A 20,997-nucleotide genomic window follows, 5' to 3' on the forward strand; every position below is an offset into this window, starting at 1 on the left:
AAGAATGTTTAGACAAACTTTTCGTCATGACCCAAAAACTCTAGTTATGATAATGTCTTTTAACATCTCTCTAGTAAGTAAGTTGATCTCATAGCTCGGTAATAGAAATTATAGGCTATTACACGGAACAGAAGAATATGAAAAACAATGAATAATGATAGAAGTTAAATAAGGAAGGGAGAATCAATAAACACAAAGTTTCATCAAGATCACGTATCAGTCAGTGTTCAAGCTACTATTCATATCAAAATTATAAAGAAAGTAAAAATATGAAGAAATTTCTCCGAACACAAAACAAAGAGTACTCCAGCAAACATAGAAGGAGATATACAACTCTAAATGGTAGGGGTTCGCCCAAGTCTCCTATCCAAGCCTAGTCCACACGATGCACAAACCAATGCTGAGAAATCGTATTACAATCGAACCTTTTAAGTTGTTAGAAGTAGGACTATGGTGAAATAAATTGAGCCAGAGAACATCTCATTTAGGGACTTAAAAATGTTAGGCTAGGCTAGCCTCAGAAAAAATCTCGATCCGGTGAAGTCTTGGGCCAACCAAGAATGGGTGGTGTGTAATATCTAGGATTGGTAAATATTTTGTTGTTTCCAAAATACTAAGAAACCCATACGACTTCACAAAATAGAATTCGCGTGAGTAGAACTCCAATAAACCATTTTTGCATAAATGGGATAGTTTGAAATACCAAGGGAAGAAGGCATGTTGTAAAAAAAAACTTTTCAGGGAAAATAAAGTTGTAGTACTTCATGCAATGTGGTATAGCGTGCTGCGCCCACTAAAGCAAGAGTGTGGATGCTCTATAATGTGGTACGTAAGGATTTAATATATAACAAGTCTCAAAATCTCCTATTTTCCTTATAGTTATTCTTGAGATTTAGAGGAGCGATTTAGGGTTGTTTGCACCTATTTTTCCATCAAATTTATCAGTTAAGGTAAATTTGTTACTCCGCAATCTTATAAAAAGATTCTTAAGTCCCTTAAAATCAAATACATTACTATTAGGTTAGGGTTTTGATTTGACTTAAAGATGGAAAATGACATAAATTGGGGAGAATGATCATGGATAGGCCCATGGTTACGATTTGGCTATAATCCGGGTGATTTCTAGGACATCTATGCTTGATTGTTTTGTTTTTTATTGTTTTAAATAAGAACAAGTGAAGACACTTTAAAAGGGAAAATTTGGCTCTTTAGAATTTCCAAAGGGCTTGATTTGAGGTAGGTGATGCTATATATTATTTGGTTTGTGTATGTATGCATGTGTACTACTTTATTGTTTCATTGATGCAATACATGTTGGGGAAAATATAGAAAACATATGAAATGATATCATGTTGATAATCTCATGCATAAACCCGATTATGTGACATGTGATTGAAAGTGTTATTTTTCATTGTGTTTGAGGTTGTTCATGATTGTTTGTGATTGCTGGTTAGATTAGGTAACATATCGGTACAAGAATACTAATGGTTGGCTCAGATACCACGTCTATTATGAATTCTAATGGTTGGCTTGGATTCAATGCCTAGTATGATTACTAATATTGATTGGCCCAGGTACCACACCAATACAATAACAATTTGTACGTGGTTTCAACGAGAGGATTGGGTATGTGAATTTTTTGGTTCCCTTAGAGGACTCGTATTTGTCACTGTGTTCATGTGGGATATGCATCCAGTTCTTTTGGTTTCATAATATTTGTGACTACAGTCCATCCATGTTAGTGATTGTTGTTCTATGTCTTGAACATTGTTATTACATGTCATTACCTTAAAATGGACATGATGAAACTTGTCTAATCTAACCAAGATAGGTCATCGTAAATCCAATAATAAGAATGAAAGTGGAAGTAAACTAATAATAAAATAAGTGCGGAGAACTTAGCCATTCTCAAATACCCTTATAACCAGATTGTTACGTGTACAAACCACTACTGTGATGATGCAGCGTTTGAAAGATAGATTCAAGTATCCGTGTATTTGTTTCTTGAATACAACAAGAACATATATAAGGAACAAAAGGACTCGCTGGTATTACTAGCAACTACCCCTCAAGTGTCCATAATAACCCTCAAATGTAGATAGAGGAAGAATAATCACACAGATCTGGGCTCAAAAGCTACAAAAGTGTAAAAACAAGGAATGAATGTAAAAAACAACATAGTACTCCACAAATAACCCACTAATATTATATAAACCTATATTGAAATGATAACTCCTCTCATCCCAACCGAACCTCAACAACTACAACCTGCACAACTAGAGTTACTCCCATAATTATCCACGACATTAAGGAATACCTAAAGGCAATATTTTAGATCCTTATCCACTTTTGAACCATAATATTATAGAGGATTCATCTTTTAAGGTTTCTAACCTTTGTTCTCATCACAACCATTAATGTTCTCGCTAGATCTACAACCTCTCTCTAGATTATAGAGTAATGACTATTACATGGGAAAATAATTGGTAAACAACCCTAAAATTTGCATAAGACACTTTCTCAATGGAAGGATCAATCAAATCTTGAGGAACTTTGAGTTTCCCATTATCGTTGACATTCTGAAAATGCATAAAACAAGAGTTAGAAGGAAGAGTGTTATAGAACTCAATTCTATCACACGACTTAAGAGTAATAAATGAGATGAAGCTTTCTAACAACTTGTAGCCTTCTATTCATAAATGTGGCACACTTCCCCTACTGAAAATTCACTATATGATATGACTTGTCAGATTCTGAGAACCTTTTAAATCTAGTTGTGATACATCTTTGTAGAACATGGATGAATGGAATATCTGGAGCTATGAGTTTCCTCTGTGATCCTCTCTTGGAGCCTATCCACCATTCGTACATATAATCTTCCTTGATGTCTCAATACACCATCTACCATTGTTCAGAAGTTAATACTTTTTTGCTGATGAATATTTGCCTTAAATTCAAGCAAGTAGGATCTTGGTCTTGTTTTTCTTTCATTTCAGACACTAATGATAATTCAACCCCATTCATCACCACTACTCCTCCTTTTATGGAATCCATTAGTCGGACATCTAATCATGCATTTCTATGAACATACTTCCCTAACTCTTATTCCTCAACATGGGCGATATTACCTATAAACATCGTGCTTAAGGCATCAACAAAAACATTAGACTTATTTTTGTGATAAATAATTCTCATGTAGTAATCCTTTAGTAATCCTAAACACCTCCTTAGTCTGAGATTAAGTTCTTTCTAACTGAACAACATATTCAAGGCTCTTGTGATTAGTGAATGCATAAACATGAATACCATACAAATAAATATGACATCTATTTAAACGAATAATACAAAAATCAAATTTAAGTTATGGGTTGGAAATTCTTCTCATGAACTTTCAATTGTTTGGAGGCATAGGCTATACCTTTGCAATTCCATATTACGACACAAACCAAACCAACTCTAGATGCATCACAATAACCATAAAACATTTAGTACCTTCCGGTAAGGTCAAAACTGGCGCAGTAGCCAACTTCTTTTTCGATTCTTGAAAGTTTTTCTCACAAGCTTTATACTATTGAATCTTAATTGTCTTCTGAGTCAATTTGATCAAAGTAGGCGAAATAGACGAGAATCCATTTACATACCTTTTATAATAGCCAGCCAAATCCAAGAAATACCTAATATTGGGTTAAGATGTGGGTCTAGGACAATTCTTCACTACTCTATCTTTTGAGTATCAACTTTGATTCCCTCTCCAGACACAATGTGGTCTTACAATTCTACTCACTCAAGCCAAAACTCCCACCTAAAGAATTTTACATACAACTCTCTGTCCTTTAAAGTGTGGAGAACTATTCTAAGATATCTAATATGATACTCTTCATTCCTTGAATAAATTAGTATGCCATCAATGAAGACGATAACAAACATATATATAAGTTTTGAATACCCTATCCATAACGTTTATGAATGCCGAAGGCGCATCGGTCAAACCAAAGAACATGACCAAAAATGCATAATGACAATAATGGTTTTTGAAAGTTGTCTTTGAAATATTGCATTCCCTTACTCTTAACTGATCGCATCCAGATCTAAGATCTATCTTAGAGAAACAGGTGGCACCCTGAAGTTGATTGAAAAGATCATTATTCGTTGGAAGAGGATACTTGTTCTAAATGGTAACCTTATTCAACTGACAGTAATCTATACACATCCTAAGGGAACCATCTTTCTTTCTCACAAACAAGACCGGAGCGCCCAAGGTGAGACCCTTGGTCGAATAAAGCCCTTATCTAAGAGATCCTTTAACTTTTTTTTAAGGTCTTTCAATTCTAGTGTTTCCATTCTATATGGCGGAGTAAAGATAGAAGGAAAATCTGGAAAAATATCTATAACTAAATCTATATCTCTCTTAGGAGGGAATCCATGAAGATTATCAGAAAAGACTTCTGGAAACTCTTTTACTACTTAAATTTACTGAATATGAGGTACCTCAATATTAGAGTTGTTAACTTGGACTACGTAATAAACGCACCCTTTAGAAACTAACTTCCTTGTCTGAAGGTACGAAATGAAATGACCCTTAGGCACTGCTGAACTACTTTTCCACTCTAAGACCGGCTCTTTTAGAAACTAAAATTTGGCAACTCGAGTCCTACTAAATTGAGGTATAACATGCATCAAGAATGTCCATACAAATAATGACATTGAAATCTACGATGTCTAACTCAATTAAATCAGCCATGGTACTCTTGTGATTGTCGGAAAATGAGACAATCATGATAGATTGCCTCGGCTAGAATGGACTCACTAACAGGTGTAGAAATACTGAATGGTTCACTAAGTTTCTCAGCAATAACATAAAAATTCATAGAAACATATGATTTATAAAGGATAAATCCGCTCGTGGATCTAGCAAAGGATAAACACTAAAGTCAAAGACTTGAATCAATGACAACATTTGAGGAATATTTTTGCTCTTGGCGACTATTGATAGAATATAGGCAGTTTGTTCATCCATAAGCACGAAAGTATCCCCTGTAGGTGAAACTCTTTCTAGTGGAGCAACTAAACAAGACTCGCTATATTGCCCCATTACCATTACCCTTCTTGTTCTTTGGAAATTCTTGCATGAAATGACCATTCTGACCACACTTAAAATGACCAGTGGAGCCCTCACAACAAGTAACTGAGTTGTTCCTTCCACACTTGGCTCATGCAAGAGTCTTACTACCCCCTTGTGCCATGCTACCCTGAGAATAAGCAGGTTTATCTCTAAGGGTCTTACTATTGTACTCACTTTTTTTATTAGGCACAGGTGCACTAGCACATGATGCAGTTGGTCCCTTCCATTTTTGTTTGAATGATGACAGGTTGACATTACTCTTCTTTTGTACCGACTATGAGAAGACTAAGGAACTAACATCTAACTATCTATGAAGACTCTAAAATAACTGAGATGCATGTCAGGACAGGAACCGTGGTCATCCTAACAAATGAAATACTAAAAAGAACTAAAAGCAATAAAAAGGAGTCCTTGAAAATGCAACCAGGCTCACCAACCAACTTTGGAGTGCTCAACTAGATCAACAATGCGTTGGATATCGATCCTAGTTGCCTTTATCTACATCATAATAAAATGCAAGACAACTGACATCATTACATTGAATGTACGGGTATGCGAGTTGGAGTTCTAAACACAACTTAAGCTTAAAAAGAATCTATAGAACTTACCTGGATCAACTCAACTCAACATAACTTAAGTCATTGCAATATAAAGCAGTCTAAATCAAGTGCAATATAAAGAAAAGTTGTTTAAAAATATGATATCAACTGTGTGTATATGCAAGGCTACAATATAACTCTAAAATTTAAGTAAAAATAAAATAACTGTGTATAGAAGAATACAATTACCTTTATGGAGTTTCTCTAATTGAAAACCATCACGTAAGAGTTATTGTGAAGATACAAAGTTTTTCCTCATGTTGCCAAGGCCGTCCTATACCTTGCCGAGGTATAAAACCTGAACTACTAAGTGGATCCACTAGTCTATGCTAAAAACCACTAAAGGAACCATCTAAAAGGTATGGCCCTTTATAGTCATGATGGCTGCTTGGTTTATAGGTGTTGTGAGTTGTATGAACTCTCCCTCATGTCGGTGCACAATACTACTCCCAAAAATATGATATTAGATCTTTTGTTTAAAGATATACTTCTTTCAGTGATTTGAGATTACTGTTAAAAAACTTAGCTCAAAGGCTATCTTGAAAATCAAAGTTTTCTTTCTTGCTTCATTTAGAGAGCGATTACTCTTTTCTGAAAACTAGCCGGAAGACTCTTTGGAAATCGATGTTTCCTTTCTTGTTTAAATGTGAAAAAACATTTTCAACCCTTTTTGGAATACATACTCCCCATATACTTTTGAAGAAATGAACTTCAATCTTTACTCTTTAATATTTAATCAACTTGAAATTTATGTCTTAAAACAAAGTAAAGCATTCGAAAAAGACTTTGGATAATTCTAAGAACTCCTCTTAATTCGACTCCTACTTCTCTTGACATTGATCTTAACTTTCCTTGAATTGGATTATGGATTCAAGGTTAATGAGCTCATGTATATGGATGATTTAATTATGGTTAGATGTATCTTAGAGTGTTAGAATCAACTAAGAAACATGGGTTCATTGCTAAGGAACAAGTGTGAAAAGGTGGGAAAGAAATGGGAATGACTTGCGTCCCTAGTGCTCTGAAAGGAGCGGGGAGCCAGAGGGAAAAGATCAGAGACTGTCTTGGGGGAAGTGGATGGTGCGTCACCCCCAGGATGAAAGTTCAGAGCCCTTTTTGGGACACGCTGACTAGCGCGACCGCCCCACCCCTATCCCTAGGTGTTCGCTTTTAATCTCTTAACCCTCTAAACATCATTGGTTCTTTCCCCAAACACTTAGAATCATTTATATTCACAAAAAAAAGATTCAACTCGAAATTACACTCAGAAACATGAATCAAATCATTAGAACTTAAACAACACAACCCACAAGAATTCGAATGAATATCATCAAGAATTCAATGGATTTACTCTCAAAATCAAATATATTTCACTTAATTGCATCATGATTGGCACGTGTCCGAACTAACCAACTTTATGTGGTTTAACATACCTTGTAGGGATCAGCTCTTAATTAAATCCACAAGCTAAACTCGACGATCTTGATGAATTTTGCTTCTCTTCTCCTTTCTTCTATTCTTTTCTCTTCTCTCAAAACCCTGATTCTTTTTCTAAAAGTATAAACTAACTACGTTCAATTTAGAACGTTAACTAATCACCTAACCGAATTAAAATAAAAGGGTAAGGAAAATATCAAACAACCCTTCTAAAATCCGGTTTTGACTTTTCTTATTCGAACAACGCAACTTCAATAGATTAATAACTCACTCATACGAACTCGAAATTGCGCAAACTCGGTGGACTTGGAAAGATAATTTCAATATATTTCCTTCCATATCTGGAATTGCTTCTAACTTACCCTGAGCTAAAACTATCGTCTTTTGAAGATGGCCAAAACTCAACTTATTCTAACTTAACAAAATTTCCAGATTTTAATTCTTTCCAATAATGACTATTTTCAATTATTAGCTTCTTCCTTGTTATTTCAATTTGCGAGATGTTACATGATGCTACTCCTTCTCTTTCTTTTAAGTGCAAATTATGATCCATAGGCGTTTTTCGTACTTCGCATTTAGCCGCGTACTTCCAAATATGAGAGTGAGCTACTTCCATCCGGAATGCCACATATTTTATTCATTTTTATATCATTCTTTCAGACATTGAGGCTACTTGGTACTTTTTTTTTCTACCATTATACATTTTAGTTAGATGTTTTAATATAATGACTTTCGGTTTGTTGGGATACAGTAAAACCTCTATAAATAAATATAGGCGGGACCAGAAGGTTTTAATACAATGACTTTCAAACTTTCAGATGTTTTAATATTAAAGAACGGTTTGAGATTTAATGAAGGTTAATTTTAATTATATCAAAATCATTGTATCTTACAATTTATGTATAATATTTATTGATTTCAGATAAAATATTATACATAGAGTACAATGAATACGTCATAATCATTATATCTTACTAATTTCCTTGTGATGTATGGATAATAAGAGCACACAAGATGTATTATCATAAATGATTTTAGTATAGGATATTAGAATTCTATAAAGTGGGACAAACTGATCCATAAAATATTAATGTTTTGGGTGCTATAGATTTTGTAATCCCTACTTGGACAACATATGTTTAGCAAGAGACAATCGTAAATTATTTCGATACTGTAAAATTCATTTGGGGGATGCAATTTCAGAGAACTTGAATGAACCCACTTATGAATACATCATTCAGGAACTCGAGGTCATAATTAATTATCTAGGTTACCACAATATAGTGAATGGAAATAAGCTGTTGGATTATTCGAGTGAAAGTGATACATGATCGGAGGTCTAGAGCTTAGAAAAATTGTGTATACAATAGGAAAAAATAATACTGATGATAAAGTTGAAGACGATATTACACCTTTGGAATTAGTTTAGAACTCTTCAAAATTTTATGGTGCAGTTCAAAAAGATAACATCGGAGCTCTTAGATGCAATAAGAAAAGTTAGAGATGAGTTTCAACTAGATTTAAACTTTAAGAAAAAACAGAACACAATAGAACCATATTTCACTTAATCGTCTTACATATGTTTGTAGTTTTAAATAATTATTAATTTATGATATTAATGGTACCATATATTTAGATATGGGGCTTCTGAAAATATATTATCTTATTGAAATTGGTGATTTTTTCCATTTGCCCAAGACGGGGCCGGAGAAAAATATTATTTTAAAGAGATTATTAATTTACTGAGCATTAATTTATAGAGGTTTTACAGTATTTTTATAGACTTCCGCCACTATTTTGTTTAATTTAAAGACAGTTTAGTTGTTGTACTCTTATATTTCTAGTCAGCATCGTATGATGTTGCATGAGTTTGATTGTCAAGTGTTGGTGTAGGTGCATCATGATGATTTGAGATGTAACATCCCCGTTCTGCAAATTGTTCCATCTTACCATTGAAGATTTGTTTTTTCATGCGGCAATAAAACCCTATCCACTAAATCACAAACATTTCATGTTGAAATAAGATCCTGTCCATTGAATAACGAACATTTATATTAAATTAATCAAATTCATTTGAATGCTCACAAGAATCTTGAGTGTCAATGAAATATATGTAAAGAGGACCAACCATATTTCGTAGATCATTGCATTTGGAAAATGAATTAATTGTATTCCTAGTCCATTGTGTTTGGAAAATTAACAAGTCATATTCCTAGATCACTATATTTGAGAAATTAATAAATTGTATTCCTACTTCATGTGCAAAATTAGTTTATTGCATTCCTAATTTATTTTGAAATCACATTTAAAGAAAATATGAAATATATAGAGATGGTTTGCCATACTTAATTTGGGAAGTCAATAATGTTTTATTCCTATTTTTTTTCCAAATAAGATTTGTTGATATTTCGTTATTAATACATATCTATATGGGTTTAAACATATAAGCCTTTTATTTTCAGAAACTTTGCGAGGAAAGGATCTGAAAAGAAATGTAGAAAAAGAAAATTTTGTATCGTTGTTTAGTTTTAATGGAAAAGGGTAAATGATTATAAGCTTCTTGAAATCGATTAAAAAGAAAAGTAATCGAAAAATATGTAAAGTGTTTGGTTTTGTTCAATTTTCCATGTTCGTTTCTATGCGATTTCAGTTTGATTCTTCAATATGATATAAATTATATTTAAGTGTGGTGACTACATTATCATTGTTCATTTGAAAATGGATGGAATATCTATAGTGATAAACAATTGTACAAAGTAATTTTTGGTATAGTTTATTACATGGACAAATTAAGATGTCGAAATAGTTATCTATTATTATTCTTAATTTTCACGTTAATCTTACTTATTTATTAATTATTGAAATTTGTCTGCAATCATAAAAAAACTTTCTTGTATTTATGGGACTGTACTAATATTATTTTTTTCTAGTATCGAAGATAAGAAAATAATACAAATGGTTCCATGTTTAGAGGGGCAATATATCTTAGATATTTAGCCTAACAAAATTCTTGTTCAACTTCTTTTTACTTTCACTCTATTTATATTTTATTAGGTATATTATTTATGCTTGAATTTTATTTGTGGCTTCAGTATTCGTTCATTACAAGCTTGGTGCTCAGGCCAAGACAAACTACATTATCATACATATTCGAGTGTCTACATAAGCTTAATGTATATGACATTGTAATTCACTATTCTTAACAATAATAATTAGGATACATAGCAAGTTGTTCTTGTATGTACGAAAGTTTTGTAGTGCGTGATATCAATTTAGAACTTATTTACTACCTTAAAGGGATGAACTCCAAAAAAATGATTTTTAAATTATGTAAATACCCTAAACTTATGAAAAAAACCTAACTAAAAAACTTCATTCTACAGTTTACAAACCCCATACCCGCACTAGACCCTCCATGCTAAAAGCTACCACTTTCAAGTTCCAACTCCCCCAAATTACCCAGGCGCCAACGTCCACAAATTTTCCAACAGATGCATTTTCTCCCTTCAATGCAACTTCTAATTTTTTTTCTATTTATATCAACCAAATGTAGAATTTCATCATCTTTCTTTTGGGCTTATGTGCAGTGACAAATTACATCGGCCCGCATACCTATTTTAAATATGCTTAACATACAGAACCCCTCAAAGTTCTATACTTTTTAAATTAACAGTTACATTTTTTGAAATGTTGTACCGCTAAATTCACCCCACTTATACTCTTGTCTTCTTATTCTAGCTCAAATTCTTCATTCTCACATTGATTTTGGTACATCATCCATTAATGTTATTCAATTTTTTCAAAAATTATAGATTTGCTATAAACAACTAAATGATTCCTTTGAATTTTACTAATACACATAAACACATGGAATGAATATTGTTGTTACTTACCCCTCTATACTTCTAACAATCAAGAATCAACACACGTCGACTAAAATCAAAATATCGAAGTATAGTTTTCCAAATAACAAGATATCAAAACATACTGTTGATTGGGTGATGAGAGTTATTTATTTCAAAGGGTCCAATAATTTTGTACATGAATTTACGGCATGAAGGCACTTTCCAGAGATAATGTTTGTTGACGACGAGGTAGTATCATTGACTCTTTCACTTATCTTAAATTCGTTGCGCAAGAAATTCATGCTCTTGAAGATGAAGCACCAAACATTGTGGAAGAAAAAATAAAAAAATCATGAGACTGCGAAAGAAGAGGGGCAAGAAAAAAAATTAAGAAAACCTCCTAATTCAAAATAAGTAAAATCAAAGTCGAGGGAAAGGATAGCTTCCTTGATAATGTAGCTGATAATTGAGTTCCTTCTCCAAGTAAATGGATTTCTAGATCTTAAGAGTTTTGTCTCATGCTTAATGAATGGATGTGTGCATATAATTACCTAATTCAGTGTGAATGATGAAAAATAGAACATTTCTTATTCAAAATTTTGTCGCTTTGTGCTATCTATCTCCTCATAAAATAATGTAAACTTATTGCCATAGGAAAGCTAAGACATTAAATTATTCCAAAAGGTATAACATAAATATTGTTGTATGATATTATAAATTTTAGAAAACGAAACCCTTAAAAAAATTAAAAAGTGTTTGATGCCCCGCATACTTTACCCATTTCTCTTTTTCGCACAAGAATTTAGTAATGAAAGACGTATTTCGATCTCCGTAGTCCAACAATTCCTCCTACTGCAATACCACAAATAAAATAATTTGATACCACAAAGGCAAAGAATTGTAATCCCCACACCACAAACATATAGAGTATGGATACAATTGCACAGTTAAATCACATAATGGAGTATGTAGACAATCATAATGATATATTAGCACACTATAGCTTAGATATGAATCTCATGACGAAGTAACCACGTGTGTACTCTACCATTCATTTATCATACAACATATTCATTTTTATGGATGAAAATCGTACAAATACTTTAATACACTCATAATTATCGCTTCTTAGTCTCTAATGGATGTAGATCCTTCCCATAACACAAAGGTAAGATCATAGTTGACACAACACAGACAACCCCACTATAGGTGTGTTCCTCACGATTGTTAAAAAGCGTTTTGATTTAGGAGGAAAATAACGGTTAATCAGAATGTACATGGAAAATTGGTTTCCCATTGGTGGAAGAAGATTGTCATCATTTACATATGTAGCACAATGAAACATCTATTTCCCCAAATGTTACACATCGTTGAGTACTTCCTTGTTTCAAACAAAGAAAAGGTATGACCAATGTTAATAAAAGCTTTAACTATATTTGACTGACTTGCAACCCGAGGAATTTTAAATTTTCGGCTCTAACAAATCCAATATTTATAGTTGATACATTTAATGAAATGAAGAATGTGAAAATTTCCGCAAGTTGGAATTGAGTACATTTCATCAAATGAAGAATGTATATATACGATATCATAGTTCTAGGAATCTCAATACGAGGCTACCACCACTACACCATTTTAGGCCCACGGCCACACTAATTCTTGACTACACTTGTAAAGTGTTGCCTAAAGTAGTTTTGGGAACGCTGTTAAAGCGTAGCTGAAATTTTTAACTTTTAGCTAGAGTAATTTTGGCAACACTTTAAAAATGTACTCTTTAATGGTATAAGATACACTTTATAAGTGTTGTTCGATATGATATAATTGGCAACACTTATTTACATATATGGCCACACTTCTAAAATGTCCTATTTTAATAATTGAAAAAACAACACCTTATAAGTGTTGCCTTAAAAATTTTCAATAAAATTTTATATTCCCTCCAATATTTTAACACTCCCTCCCATTTATATTGGCCAAAAAAATAAACATTAATAAATGATAAATCTTAACTTTTTCACTTCACTTTACTCTGTCACTGCACTTTAAAGGTCATAAAACAAGTAATAAAACATGAAAGTTCAAAGTCCAAATATGATTTTTTTTTTGGGAGAAAAACGCTCTGCCCAGCTCATTGAAGATATCCCCAATTTCTTGAATGAAGAATTTTCCACTCAGCTCAAGACATTGAAGCTCCAAATCAGAAATTTTGATGAAGCAAAACTATAATTTTTTTCTGGTTTCAAGACTTTGTTGTTCATCTCAGACATTCAAAACCTGATGATTTTTTAATTTTTTTCTTGAATATCAGAACACACGATTCAGTTAAGAAGATGATTTCTTAAAGATTCGTTACATTGAAGGGATTTTGTTGGGTAAAACGTTTATCTTTAAACTTCGATGTTTACGGTTTCTGGGTTTATTGCTTGAGCGTTGTTACATATTAAGCATTAGGGTTTTATATTCTTATCTTTGTTGATACAATATTTTATTTTTATTTTTGGGAGTATTGCTCGTAGTTCTTACCTACATCAGTTGATTCTTTGTCGTGTGGGATTCATGGCTGTAACTCCAGCGTATATACATAGATTGTTATTGGTCGTTAATGGAGGAAGTAAATCTCAAGCGTAGAGAGCGTTTCTGGAAGTCTGGAATGAGTGCTTTTTATGAAGATGTCGATAAGAGTAATAATAATGGTACTGTACAAACGGAGAGAACAACACGAATGCGGTCATCACTAATACATGTGAGGTTCATGGCTGTAAGTCGAAGGTAATGGCACTTATGAGGTTCTGTCATACGCATATATTCTTAGATTCTAAGCAGAAGCTGTACAAGGTTTGTAATTTTGCCATCAAAAGGTATTTTTCTTTTCTTCACCTCTCATACATTTATGTCTTAGTATTGTGCAGAGTTCTAAGATTTACGAAGAAATACAACTTTTCTTATGTCTGTGACTCTCACTTTGATATGATTTCCTGCCTTAGAATATCCAGCACTACATATTTTACCATTTCTATTAGGTTACCCTTATTCCTGAGTCTAGTTACTCTGCAAAATTTGTAGATAGTGGAAAAGGTAGTATCTTGTGTTGGTATGCACGCCTGAAGTTTCTTTCTTTGACTGTATATAATTTTTCTCTCAAAGATGCTCCTTTCTAAATTGTTTCAGAAGCAGAATGTATATGCTCGCCCCCAATTTGCTTCATTGTTGGTATAAAGATAGTTATTTTGCTCACATATAACAAAAATATATCATCTTTTTTCCTCAAAAAGAACTTTTCAATTTAGCTTCAAGTTCTTGTTGTTCTTTTTTTTCCTATTTTGTTAAGGTTCTTTGGAGCCTTTTGTGAAGATTTCCTTATACATTTTACCCTTGTGGAATGATTACTCTTTCACCTAGCAAGCAGAACATGTGTGTGAGAGAGAGTATGATTTTGGAAGGCTATAAGCAAAAGTAAAAGTAGTGTTGGTAGTTATATTCACTTATGTTCTGATTGTTTTTACGAGTAAGATCAGGTCTTATGGTGTGTGCATATCATTTAAATGTTTTATAATCATTGGACTTCACTTCCCCAACAACTAGATTTTGTTTTCAATTTTACCCTGCACATTTGTTATATGAGTGTAAACTAGAGTAGACTCATTTTTTTTGTAAGTAATGAAATTTAATATTCACTTCAAATGTTGTAATCAACTTATATGAGAAAGAGAGACATGATTAGGATTTTAAAAATGTGGTCTACCACTCAAACATGGAAACCAGAAGGGAAGGTTCACTTGAATGATTAGAGATGAATTTTGAGGGTTTTTTCTGCATGAAGGTAGATCTTTTAGTTGCTTCTCAAAATTGTAGTCCTTTCCCTAAGCTTTCGTGAAATTCCTGCAGACATAACTTTATTTCCTTGTAGTTGCATGCACTAATTAGTTAATATCTTCTTAGAGACATGCCCTTTTACTCGACATGATTTACATCATCTACCACCTATATCTAGAAGTATTATCATCACTAAGTCACTTGTTTTTTCTAAGATTTGGAAAGACACCCTCTTTTGATCTTTTACACTGTAATAGATTTTGAATATAAGTAGTTAAATGATCAATATCTTCCCGTGTTTTATTTTTGTTTACAGGTTTTAGTTTCTGTTTTGTTCCATATGTGAAGTATGTTTGGCTTAATACAGAAAGTGTAGAGATAACGAGCTATTCCATCTTCTTCCAAACTCTAGCAATATGAATTTGTGGGTAATGAGTTATCTAATACTTGAGCACAAGGCTAAGTTAGTTCGGTTTTTCCTTCAATACTGAAGAAGGTTCTGCACATTGGACATGCATTTTGTGTGCTCTTTGTTTTCTTTATCACTGTGACTTTGAATCACTGTCTTCTGGTAATTATTATAAGCTAGTAATCTACTTTGCATCAGCTTTAGAGTATTTCTTGGCAGATATGTATCCTGTGCTATTGGGTGCCCAGTTGATGGACTGATTTCACCTTCAAAAGAGACATCTGTTGCAAATAAACTTCATGACATGGGATGTTTTGAAATTTTCCATGGAGACACAATAGGAATCACTACTCAAGGTAATATTCTGAATTATGTATTGCATTAAAATTGAAAAATGCCTTAGTTCTTTCATTAAGATTCAACTGATATGTTATTTATGTCGCAGAAATATCTCTATGTTCAGAGTTCAAAGCTAAAGTATTGTACTGCTAGAAAATGAATTTTCTCTGTGTGACCAAACATATTGTGCTAAAAATTAAACTTACAGTTGCACTATAGCTTCAACTTTTACTTGCAATTGGAGGGGTTCGTTAGAGACGATAAAATTAAACATATTGTGCTACAAGATGCTCGAAGTTGACTCTGAAAGGTCCATTTGTTTTTGGTATCTTTTATTTGAACTTAATAACATATTGAACAATATCTTGATACTTTCGTGTTTTATAAAAGAATATTCTAATCTATATGTTATTTTGATTGCTGCCAAAACTCTTGAAGTCTATAGAAGCGTCACCGGTAAGGTCCTGACAAGAACAAATAGAAGCGTTTCAAGATCTAGCTTTCTAAGCATACCAACATGACATCAGATCCACTCAGTGGAGATATTTTTTGTGTATATGTTACATTAGGTACTAGCTACTCTGTTATGTTTAACATTGTTAAAATGTCTATATTGGAGTAGTGTTTTTCTTTATTTATTGTAATCTATTTGAATATTTTTTGACTAAACATGATTTTGGGAGCTTGTATGTTTTCTATATTAAGCAATATTTTATCATGTAAAATGCCAATGTATTTCTACTAGTTCTGGCATCATGTTGTTGCAGGATAAATTAAAGACGGAACATAAAGAATTAGAAGACTAGCTACTTGAACCAGCAGCTACAGTTCCTACTACTCCAGTTTATGTTCCTGCAGGGAAGCAAGATGCTCAGCCCACTCCTTATAAGTGTACCCTCTTAGCTAAATTTCGTTATCTAGCTCACATGAATTTATCTTAGCTGAAGAAGATGAACTTGCTGAATTAACTTGCTTTTTGATGAAGTGTATGTACCCTATTAGCTAAACTTTGTTATCTAGCTCACTTGAATTTATCTATTATCAATACTCATTTCTTCATGTTATTGCTTTTCACTGTTCTACATTACTTTTTTAAAAAGAGAGGATCTAAGTTGACTCTTGTTGTGATAACTATGCACTTTCTAATAATAACATGCATTTTGCTTTCTTGATTTTCTTTTGCAGGCTGGGCCTTTGCCTCCAAGTTTATCAGTCGAATAATCATCTACATATGCTTCTAGTGTATCGCCGAAGGTCAGTTAGTTTGTTAGTCTTGGGAGTGATTCACTCCCCCATTTAAGAGTTTATTAGTTTTATAGAAGTAGTGTTTTTACTAAAAAAAAAAATCTTAAATAAGATTCGACTGAATGAACCTATTAATGTGGTGCAGCCTGTGATTAAAATGTCTACATGCTAGACAATTATAATACTATTGTTATTAGTATAGAGTTTAATGGTTTGAAAACCTTTACCTTTGTAGGGTAGAGAAACCATCTAGAGCTTGACCATTAATAGAAGATCTTATGGGTAGATTTATTATGTTTGATAGGTCCTTAATGGTTACTTGTTTAAACTACAGACAAGGCAGAGAAAATTGGAGAGGAAAATCTGCAGGGTATTTTCTTGCAGCCTGGTCCTCTATTTTTTGTTCACTGTCTGTTAAATCTTTACCTTGTTCAAGATTTTGTTTGTGTCTTTTTATAGCATTCCTTCTCTTCTTACTAAACATTTCTCTTGTCTGTATTTTTTTTTGTGTCTTTTTGTTCATTTTCTGATGATGAACCTTGCCCTAGAGATGCAGTCTGATGATGTTTGTGTCTTTTTTCTATGCACTAGAGATGCAGTCTGATGATGAACTTTGCCCTATGCTGCAGTTCTTTGAAAATATCATGTTCATGTTGTTATGTAATGATTTTTGTGGTCATTCTAAACTATGTTATGAACCTTGTTTCCAGTGGTCATCTCTGGTTTGTTTGAACTACTTGTGTGTAATTTTTACATTGAAGTTTACAACAGAAGACTACACAAATTAAACTTTTGAAGTTTAATTTTTGAGAGCCAACAACAGAAGACTGCACAAATGTTGTAGTCCTTATAATGTGTAATTTTTTTACAGTGAAATAGTATTTAGATTTGGATTGGTTGTCTTACAGTGAATTCTCTCTGATTATGTACTTCCACAATTAATTCACAAACTTATAATTTTATTTAAAATGTGCAGGAAAATGCAGGTAATTGAATTTGAATTTGGCCAGAAGTAAACTCGATCTATTGTGGCAAAAGATGAAGAAATTTTTGTATTGTTGTCATATATGTTTGAATGACACTTTTGGGTTTTTGGAACTTGTTTATATTAGAGATCTTTAAGCAATCACTTTCTAAGTTTAGGTTGTACATGAAATATTTCTCGAAGTTTAGTTGAAATATATAGCTTCAGTTTAATGATTAATTAGTCCATTTTGTGTTTTAGGCCACTTGTATGTACGTAAATCTATTATATATATTTGTGCTACATGTAGGCTTATAAATGTTGAAGTTACACTTTGTAAGTGTTGCTTTAGGTAGATAAAAAGTTACACTTTGAAAGTGTTGCTCTAGGTAGATATAAAGTTACACTTTATAAGTGTTGCTATAGCTGACATATAAAGTAACACCTTATAAGTGTTGCAATAGATGAGATATAAAGTTACACTTTATAAATGTTGCAATTAATGACCAATAAAAGGCAACACTTTTTAAGTGTGACAAGTAAATCTGAAAAGGCAACGCTTTTAAGTGTAGTCTAACAAAAAATAGGTGTTGCTAATGCACGTCTTCAAAGCGTGCCCTTATACCTATTTGGCTACGCTTTATAAGTGTAGCCAAAGATGGCAACATTTAAAAAGTGTTGCCTAATGTCAAAGGTTACGCTTCTTTTGGGCAGCCCCTAAAAAGTGTTGCTGAATGTCCAAAAGTGTAGCCTTTTATCAAAGGCCACACTTTTTGCTAGTTTAGGCTACACTTATGTGGTGTTGCTGTAGGCAGAAAATGGTGTAGTGCACGTGCAACACACGTGTGGTAAACCTAATAAACAAAAATAAAAAAGTCTTGTTCTTGCAAACTTAGTGAAAGAAAACTTACTAATATAACAAATTTGAAAATAAAACAAATCACTAATTCTTATGCATTTGTACCGTCTTTGTTGATGGGAAAGGGGATACTGAAGCTCGACATATTGGACAGTTTTTTTTCCGTAGCAACCATTTTCTGATGCAACATGCATGATATTCATGTTCACACCCAATTTTCCCAATAGTCTCTTCATGTTTAAATTTCCCAAGACATATGTTACAAATCTATTTTGTATTCGTTGGATTTTTTATTCCATCTTTAGGAACAACAACATGATGAATTCTTGTGTTAAAATACCTCAATATATCTTCCTCCTCTTTTTCCTCCATGTCAGCCTCGGACTGACCTTGAAGATTGTCTGCTACATCTGCCCTTAAGATTCTCTCTATGGAATCACGATCACTTACATTACTTATAATAAGATCAAGAGAAGAAACATGTGAGTTACTCATATTTCAATACCAATCATAAAAGAAAATATGAAACAAAGAACACTGTTGAGATTATTTTGAGTTCTTGAAAACAGCACAAAGAGAGAAATGAAAGTGAATAATAAGTTTGGAATGACAGGAAACTTTATAGAGAGATGACCTACCATATTTTCTACCTTAATAGGAAAATTAATTAATTGCATTCCTAGTATATTTGAAAAAAAATAAATTGTATTCCTAGTTGATGTAGAAAATTAATATATTGTATTTCTAATTCATTTGGAAAATTAATAAATTGTATTCCTAGTTCTTGTGTAAAATCTATAATTGTATTCCTAGTTTTTGCAAAAAATCTCTAATTATAATCCTTGTTCATTTGGAAAAATAATAAATTGTAGTCCTTGTTATGGGGTAAATCAATTAGTTATATTCCTACTTTCATTTGGAAAAATAATAAATTGTATTCCTAGCTAATGGGGGAAATCAATAAGTTACATTCCTACTTTGTTTTGGAATTAATTTAATGACAATGTGAAATATATATAAATATGGTCTATCATATTTCTACTTAATTTTGGAACTTAATAAGGTTTACTCCTAATTTATTTTAATGCATAATTATATACAATAAAATATATATTCATGAATACATAATTTCATAAACACAAAAAAAAAGGTAAAATATTGAAAGTTGGAGAAGAATGAAAANTATATATATATATATATATATATATATACTAGGTAAATTCCTCGCGCTTCGCGTGGTGGTGAACTATGTAAATAATCTACTTCTAAACATATTATAAACGCGTTTTTGAGCGGGTAGAACCCTACAATAAAATGTGAAGAATATTTTATTCAAAGTTGAAATGAAATCTTTTTAAATGTTTAAACGAAAAAGATTTGATTCTGAGTGTTTATGAATATTGTTATGAATTCTTTATTTTACTGTCGTTATTCATCACCAAAGTCTTTACAAAAGATACATATGATATGCAATTTTTTCACTGGCTATATTTGTCTTTTGGAAAAGTTTAAAAACATTATATTCATTAATTGCAAGAGTTTTTCTCCTATTCAATGCTGCTAATACAAAATTTAAATATTATACATCTTATACAATTAGTTGCGCACTTGATAAATTAATTTAAATATAAAAACACATCTCTTGGAGTTCAATGAAATAACGTATGTTGCTCAAATAATTTGGATTAGAAGATGTCTTGGTAGGTCCCTCATTCAAAATCATACGCAGTCGATGACATTACTTTGATAGACAAAGGACAAATTTCATTTTTTATGTTTCGATCAATATGGTCAAACTTTATTGTTTTTGGGATATTTAATCTAAATTTTATAAGGTGGTAATTATTTCTTTAATATTTCATTACTATAGATTCCTCCTACTTTGAGGGGTAATTCATTGACTCCAACCTAACATTTGAAACCCAAACGTTTGATTAAGGTTGAGTACAATACTTACCATCCCACTACATTCCTTTATTTTTTGAATGTAACTCATCGATTGAATACATCGATAAGATAGAAAGTAGAATAAATAAAACTCCAAGGTAGTGTAAAACCACCCTAACTTTTTAACATCGAAAGTCCTTTGCTGCACATCTCATACATCTTTTAGACACTGAAAATTCTATAAAGATTAAAGTAATTTATTTTACAAGTTTAAGAATTCTAATCTACATGACACCAATAGTCTAATATTACATCAAACTCTTAATTAACATTTATTTACTTCAACATAATGATCAAAAGTATAAACATAAACAACAAAGTTTAAAACAAAAATAAAAAATTAAATGAAATAAGCATAAATTAGTCAGTGTAAAAAACATACCAGAATCTGTAATAATAAAATGAAACATAAAGGAAA

The sequence above is a fragment of the Solanum pennellii genome, chromosome 2, assembly GCF_001406875.1.
Source record: "Solanum pennellii chromosome 2, SPENNV200".
Taxonomy (NCBI): Eukaryota; Viridiplantae; Streptophyta; class Magnoliopsida; order Solanales; family Solanaceae; genus Solanum; species Solanum pennellii.